This window comes from Athene noctua, chromosome 2, assembly GCF_965140245.1.
Source record: "Athene noctua chromosome 2, bAthNoc1.hap1.1, whole genome shotgun sequence".
Classification (NCBI taxonomy): Eukaryota; Metazoa; Chordata; class Aves; order Strigiformes; family Strigidae; genus Athene; species Athene noctua.
In genome coordinates this window covers 123,132,731-123,139,336 of record NC_134038.1, presented here as the reverse complement: position 1 = coordinate 123,139,336, position 6,606 = coordinate 123,132,731, and the positions used below count along the sequence as shown (strand labels likewise).

The 6,606-nt window shown below is 46.7% G+C and overlaps 1 non-coding gene across 1 annotated transcript; it reads right to left on the bottom strand.

Annotated features, from left to right (window-relative positions):
- Nucleotides 1-1,439: 1,439 nt before the first annotated feature.
- On the bottom strand, nt 1,440-1,513 carry TRNAN-GUU (transfer RNA asparagine (anticodon GUU)). The gene has a single exon. It is a non-coding gene; the product is annotated as a tRNA-Asn (tRNA).
- Between the last annotated feature and the right edge of the window lie 5,093 nt (nt 1,514-6,606).

Sequence of the window (6,606 nt, the reverse complement as noted above, 5' to 3'; positions counted from 1 at the left end):
CGATAACGGGTGGGTCCTGCGGCGAGCTACACCTACCCTGATGCTGAGCTCACGGCTGCCAGTTTTTCCAAATGTTTTACCGAACTGTAGAAGATGCGGCTGATAGAAAAAAAACACGCCAGCGAACTGCTGCAGATAGAGCACATCAACGATTTAGGGTTTATTACTTTCAAAAGATTCTTCGGTGTTTCTAAATGCATGTCTTTTCCCCGGTATCTCACAGCTAGCGAGGGCCGTATCTTGTCATCGTTGGCAAATCAATGGCAGAGGCTGACCTTTAAGAGGGCTATATCCTTTATTCAAAACAGGCGAGCTGAAATGAAAGGTCTGTGAAACACAACTTCACCGGGGAAGGGGGCATTTTTAATACGAATGCTGCTTCCTATAAACTGTAAATAGATCCTCGCAGAGTTGGCAGAACTCGCTCTGGGAAGCGGCCGTGTTTCGCACCACCGAGACGCTCCCGGGAAGCCGCTCCCGGGCTCGCATGCGGCGAAGGTGCCAACTTCTAATTGATACGTTTAGGCGAAGCTCCCAACGTAATTGCTTCCAACGTTCATTTATGCAAAGCGGCTCCAGGCGGGCAGGGCGAGCGCGGGGAGGCAGCGCTGCCTGCCAGCAGGGAACGGGCCTGGAGACACCCCCGGCCCCGGGCGGGAGAGGGACCGCCGGCGGCTGCGGAGGGGCGGCCCGGCCCGGCCCGGCTGCCCGGCAGCTCCCCGGCGCCGGTTCGCTGCTCCCCGGCGGTGCGAGCGACGGTGGCGCCGCGCTGCCCCCGTCCCCCGGGGACAGGCGGAACTGCCGCCTCTGCCCGGTAACTTCTGCGCTGGCGAACGCAGCTGCCGCCGTACACCGCCACAGCGGCTAGAATAATTCCGCTCGCAAACCGCGTTTCCCCCCGGCCGCCGGCTGCGGCCCAGGTGATCGGACGGCGGTCGCTGGCGGCCCGCCGAACGCGGCGCCTCCGCCTCGCGCGGCACCACGGCCGGCGACCGTGACGCGGCTCGCAGGAGACGTCGCCTCCGCACCTTCCCCCGCGGGAGCGCTGGCACGGAAAGTCCCAGAGCCCCCGTCCCCGCGGCGGCAGCAGCGCCCGGGGGGGGGGCTCCGCGGAGAGCGAGGGCTCGGGGGTGCCGCACCCCTCCCCCGCGGGCGCCCCCCCCCCCCAGCTCGGGCAGGAAGGGAGGGACACGACCCCGCGGCGCGCTGGGGGAGGGCGGCGGCGCCCTGGGGCCATCTCGCCCCCCGGGCGCAGGGAGCAGCCGAACGGCAGCCGCCGGGCCTGCCGCCGCCGCGCTCCGCTCCCCGCCGGGGGCCCCCCTGCCCAGAAACACGCGGCGCCTGCCCGGCCGCCAGGGCTAATCTCACATCCTCCCCCGGCGCACACGCACAAAACGACGGCCGGCGGCAGGGGAAGCGGGCGAGCCAAAAGGGGAACCCGTCCCTGGGTGGGCTCGAACCACCAACCTTTCGGTTAACAGCCGAACGCGCTAACCGATTGCGCCACAGAGACCGGCGGTAGGAGCCGCCTCCGCGGCCTGCGGGATGTGCCGCGGCCCGCGCTGAGCCCGCGCGGAGCCCGCGCGGAGCCGCCGCGCCGGGTCCTGCCGAATGCTGCGGGAGCGCGGAGAGCCGGGAGAGCGGCGGCTTTCCTTCCTGCAGCCGGCGTGGAGGGCTGATTCCCCACATCGCTGTTCACAGCAGCGTGCTTTTTCTGGGGAAGAAACTCACGAATCCGAGTTAAAACAGCTGCTTCTTGGCTGCTGTTAATTCACGCGAGCAAGCTAAAATGTGATTCCTAAATATCATCGCAAAATTGCCCTATTAATATTTTTAAACGTCATTTTAAGTGACTGCAGGGAACAGAGTGTTTAAAACGGGCAGCGTCCCTCTGCATGTGTGTAGGTAAACGATACTCTCCTTTCCAAGTGACTGAAAACGGCAGCGAAGCGAAGCTAGCATTCTATTATCATTTTATCAGAATCAGCTTCCCACATAACCTTACAGTAAATCTATACCTACGGCTCCGCCAAGTGCAAAGTTTTCACATCCAAACCTGAGCAAACGTTTTCCTTTTCTCTTTCCCAGGCCGATGCTGTGAATCTCTTTGAAGTCTTAGGATACCGGTTGCTTCATGTTGTCCCCGTGGCTCCACGGAGCTCTGCTCGGTGGCTCTTCTGCCACCTGAACGTCTCTGGAGTCGAGCAGGTACACGGCACCACCACACCGGGACGGGTGCCAGCTCCTTCCCAGGCAGATGCTGGTTATCTTCTCCCAGTCTCTGACCACCCAAGACCAAGAAGTCCCAGCTCACTCCTGAAACCAGAGGGTCTTCAGCAGCAGAAGTAAGAGCAAACCTGGTTTACTCCGGCTCTCATATTTTGTACAATACCTTCCTCTTCAATGCGGTAAGATTTTGTTCCTCGGCACAGTGTGTAGCTTTAAGCTGACCATTTATTGCCCACAGCTCAGCCTTTCCAGTTTTTCCAGTACTTTGAAGAGAGCTACATAAATGTCAGTATTATCACAGTGCTGCTCAACTGCTTTACTGCATATTGTTGGTACCTTACTGACCAACATCTTTTAAAACACGAAGGAGAAAGGCAAGATACGCAAACCTTCAACAGCAATTAAAATAATTAAAGTTTTGGGGCATCGTGCCCACTGTGGCATGCTTTCCTACCCAGACCTCTGCTATTCTCAGCATCAGAAGAATCAGTTCACAGGCTGGACCACTTCTATTTTCTCTGTGCAGGGGCACAAGCAAACAATCCTGTGACTTTATGCACAAGCAAATGGGCATTTAGTGGAAATAAACCAAGCAAGATTCCAATCTGAACAAAGGCCTAACCCATAGACCGGTAGATGAACATTTGGGCATGGATTTTGGGCCCTGAAATGTTTTATACATGAATATTCCCATTTATTTTAATTAATGTAAATTTGACTGTTTTCGAAATCCAGGTCTAGAGACCAGATCTAAAAAAGGACTTTGCTATGTTGCTACTGAGCCCAGGCTCTAACTTTGAGGTGTCTGAGGGGAACACGGGACCTGGCGTTAGACATCCATGGATGCCTATTCAATACATTGGGACAGCGAGAGTGCTGCAGAGTCACCTGGCACCTTTCTTCTCAGCATTGTACCTCACTGAATCTCGGAATCTTTCATTTAAAGTCTTACACGGCAAAAAAGAAAATAAAAAGAACATACACAACAGTGGATGTTACCTCTTCAGCTTCAAACCCACAGATCAGCAAGAGATCTGAACGTCGATGACTTTTGCTGACTGTTGAAGCACTAACCAGTGCGTCATCATACCAGCGAGCAACATTATCTATCGCTGCTCCGTAAATGGAAAAGGTTACCTCTCTACCCTTAGGAGAAGGTTTCTGACTGTAACTTCTGTAGAAAGGAAGAGGCCAAGTGCTGTTTAAGGCATTCAGAAACCAGAAAGGGCTGCTAGGTCAGATTAATCGTCCTCCCTATCAGTGTTTTGTTCTTTGTTTCTGGACAACTCTCTTCCTCGATACACTGTTTCTTGTGGATCGTATCTGGATTTACTTAATTTTTTCCAGTATCTAGTGTGTCTATTTTAAATCCCATTATTGGATTCACTAATTATGGATTATATTTTGCTTTATATTTTTATAAAAACATAAATTTATAAAAATACATTACATGTGAATATATAAAAATATTACACTGTGTAATATAAACTATGTTTATGTTTTATACTATTTAAGTGTTTTATAACATCATTTTATTGTTATTTTGATATCCATGAACTTACATGTTCATTGCTATGACATCTGTGACCTTCAGATACAGACTTTTGTTCCTGAATGCCAGAGAAAGCTAATACAGGATAGAGGGTGAAACTGGGTATTATGAGTTTTATAAACATACCATATATTCATCCTCTCTTCAGAAAAACAAGCCTAGTTATTCACCCAGAACTGTTCCAAAAATTAATTCAGTAGCATATAACAAAAAAAAAGAATCTTCCCCCTTATGTTGCAGAGTTACTCATGAACTACTCTATTTCTGCAATTTCTCACAGGAGAGGACTGCTTACACCCCAACAAGCACATGCACCTACAGTATTTATTATTCTATATGTCATTTCTGGTCAACTATTTGTTGGCTCTCAAGTTAAGACTAGGCCAAAACTACAAAAATACATAGTCACTAAAAATTTCAGAACAGCTACTCAGCTTCTGCCCAAATATGTTTCTGATTGCTTACTTTGTAACAGAAGTCTGCAAGTGCACAGCTTACCATCCAAAGGTTTCTTGTGTTTTTCTCTGAAACATATGATTCTAGTCCTTACCAGAATCAGGACATTGAAATAAATGGACAACTAATATAATTCAACATTGCTGTTACAATCATTCAAAGCAGAGAATAAGATTTCCATGGCAAAAGTTTTTTTCTTTCTGGAGCTGCAAGCTTCAAACCATGGAAAGCATTACTCTTGAAGAAGGATTCAATAATTTGGAAGAAGCAGGTAGAGACAATTTTTCTTGATCAGTTGCAAGACTTCTGTTCATGTCATTCTTCAGATAAACTGCATTTGGAGTTTTTTTTAATTCAGTTGTTTGTATACAGATTTGCTATTTTTCAGATACAAAAGTGGTTTACCATATATTTTTTTAAGACTTTATTAGCTACACACTTCTATTCTTGTGTCTGTTAGTAAAGTCAGAAAAGCATATAACTAAAAGGACATCCCTGCAAATGGGATCAACTTACCTTAAAAGCAAAGAACAAAACTGGACAATAGTATTTTATTGACCTCTCCAGTTCACTTAGCTCTGGCTTCTCTTACAATGCAAGTCACACAAAAGAAGGCTAGATGAGAAAATCCAGAAAGCTCGGGGTGTTGCTAATTGCAGACTGTTGGGTAACCTAAAAATCAACCATTCTCCCAACCTCCATAACCATGTTTACCAAAAGGAAATGGCACGGGCTGCCTTGTTTTGGGTCATGAAATGTATAGTTGCACTTATTTCATGTTCAGGAGAGACAAAAAGTTGTTTCAGTGTGACAGAATCATAGAACAGCCATAACTGTTATCAGTAATCTGGAATATAGTCTGCAGCTGTGGCAAAAAAAAACCAAACCCAAACCAAATAGAGAGGACTACATTCAGAATTGATCTTCAGATCTCACCTGACTTACTGTAAGAGGAATTTTGCACTGCAATTCCCTGCAATCTGTCTGTTCTGAATGACTACTGAAAAGAGTACAGTCATTATGGCAGACAGTTTAATAGTTTCCACACAAAAAAAACCCCACCTCAACAAACAAAATCCCAACAATCTCAAGATACTGCTTCAAAAAAGTGAAAAGAAGAAAATTTTACTTGCATAAGAAGTGAGCATAACACCAAAGAGACTAACAATGAGACTTCTCACATAGCACTTATTTCTCTGAAGCACTTGTTATTATCATGGTGAGGGAGAAATTTCCTGTCCTTGAAGGTTTTTTTAACTACGCATACTAAGAATGCCTAAAACTTCTTAAAATAATAGTGAATATCATGAAAATAAGAATGAGTCTTATGCAACTGAATGTTAATGTCATCTCTACAGAACACGCAGGAAAAAGAGGAATTGCCAGCCTGTGTTTTCAGGAGCAGCAACCTATTTTCTGAAGTCCAGGATTCAGATTTCAGTTCTAAACATAGGCCTCAGTTCAGAAAAGCAACTGTATTCAGAGCAATATGAAAGCAGGTGTTAGCTTCAAGTACAATCGGATTACTAACATAGTATAAGAGTATTTTCTTCAATAGGTTAAGGGCAAATTTTAGAGCAGACTCAAACCCACTTTTTGTTAAAAAATTAGAAGAAGAGAAATTTTGTATCCTTGCAATGCTTAGGAAAACACATCTCCCTGAAATATTCTCACCAGAGAATGTTCTAAGAGTTATTTTGCAGGTAATCACACAGCTTTACATCTGTCCAAGTGCTATAAATCAGCCAGAACATTAGTGTTTGAAGGAAAGGCAGTGAGAAAGGAAAACATGGGTGAGCTTTGTGGATCCACTCCAGATATTTCCAAACAGGAACCTGACATGTTTGGCCAGGCAGAAATCCTAAGAAACCTGTGCTGACAGGTTATATGGCAACACCACTTCTGGAGGCCTTTTCTTAATCAGACTGTTTCAAAGGGATCAGGCATCAAATTCAGGTGTCGGTGCTCTTTTCAGGATGCATTTAGAGGCTCAAAATGTTCTTGCATTGCCTTCTAGAAGAGCTCTGAATGAAAGATGACACAGGGGGTCCAAAGTACCATGGAGAAACCATTGTATTTTAGTTTCTCCAGCTATATTTATTACCAGCTATCGAAAGATTAGCAGAGGTTTCTAATCCTAGAACTTTATTGCCAAAATAGAGGGAGGTTACAATATCCCACCATGAAAACAAACTTTAATTCTTATGGTTACGGTTACCTCCAGCAGAATTCTAGCTCTCAAACACCTTTGGAGAAAGAAAGCTTCTTTCATTGCTCTTCCCTGGCCGTCCCTTGCAATGCAGGCAGCATCCTGCAGGACACCAGGATGCGAAACGTGTTGGTGGCCAGAACCTGCAATAAAAACCTCT